Raw genomic sequence first — 1456 nt, 5'->3', positions numbered from 1 at the left:
AAATAAATAAAATCCAATAATAATATTATTTATAATATTATTTCTCTACATATTCCACTTTATTAATTCTTCGATTAACCGAATAAATTCCAACTTCACCTAATAATCCGAACACGTTTCTCAATAACACCGACGATCCAATTAATTATCAAACTTCGTCCAAATTAAGTAAATAAATCCTTATTTAATTTAATTAGTCAAATAATAAAATTCAGGCTGTTACAACTCTCCCCTACTTAAAATATTTTCGTCCTCGAAAATTCAGTCGACACAACCATCTCAACACCAAAACCATGTCCACTGTCTCTCTCGATTCATACTGATACAAAACGTTCTACACTTACGACCACACAAAGCTTCAAAATATGTCATTCCAATAACCGAAGAAAATACCATGCAAACACAGAATCCTTTCGATGTTCAACTTAGCAAGTCTCTTCATCGAATAATCCATCTTCATCGGAATAAAATGAGCACATTTCGTCAACTATCCACACTAACCTAACTCACTTCACAATTACTCGATGCCTCGTCAATCTCGAAACAAAATCCATAGAGATACTATCTCACTTCCACTCTAAAATAGATAACTGTTGCACCAAACGAAACGGTTCCTGACAAATCCAACTCAAATACACAATTCCGGTATATTCCTCTTCATACTTTACCACTACACATTTCCTCAAATCTCGATACATCATTAACACCATGATTAATACTCAAATCATTACGATGTTCCTCACCCAAAATTCTCCTTTTCCGAATTCGAACCATCAGGAATACAAACTCGATCACAACATCTCATGACACCATTCTCGACAATCCAAAATTTACCACTTTTTCCTTGATTAATCAATATCATCTTATCAACCAATTGCCAAAATCCAATTTCTAACTTTCTCTAATCTTGTCAAAATATCACAAGTAGGCTTCAACATACCAACTTAACACACGAAGACGTCGCTTCACAACCAAACTCAACTCTCTAAATCGTTCCAACGATTTCCAATTCTTGAATTCTTAACATAACTTATAAAATTATTTCCTACTCAATGCATCGGCCACAACCTTCGCTTTTCCAGGGTGGTAATTCAAACCAAAGATTAAAATCCTTCGAAATTCTACTCGTCTTGTTTACCTCATATTCAACTCTTATGATCACTCAACACATCAAACCTTGATCAAAACAAACAATGCCTCTTACACTCCAAAACAAACACAACGACAAACAACTCCAATACATACATCGAATAATTCCTCTTATGTACTTTAAGTTACCTTGAAGCATAAGCTACCACTTATCGATATCTGCATCAACACACCTAAACTCGAAATCCCATATCCAAGAAAATTCACTTCTTCCAACCAAAACTCATATTCAGAAAGCTTTACATGACCTTCTTCTCTTTCAGCACCGATAACACAATCCTTAAATGTTCAACATGATCATCGTCGC

The sequence above is a fragment of the Vicia villosa genome, linkage group LG2, assembly GCF_029867415.1.
Source record: "Vicia villosa cultivar HV-30 ecotype Madison, WI linkage group LG2, Vvil1.0, whole genome shotgun sequence".
Lineage (NCBI taxonomy): Eukaryota > Viridiplantae > Streptophyta > Magnoliopsida > Fabales > Fabaceae > Vicia > Vicia villosa.
This window is presented reverse-complemented; position numbering follows the sequence as displayed.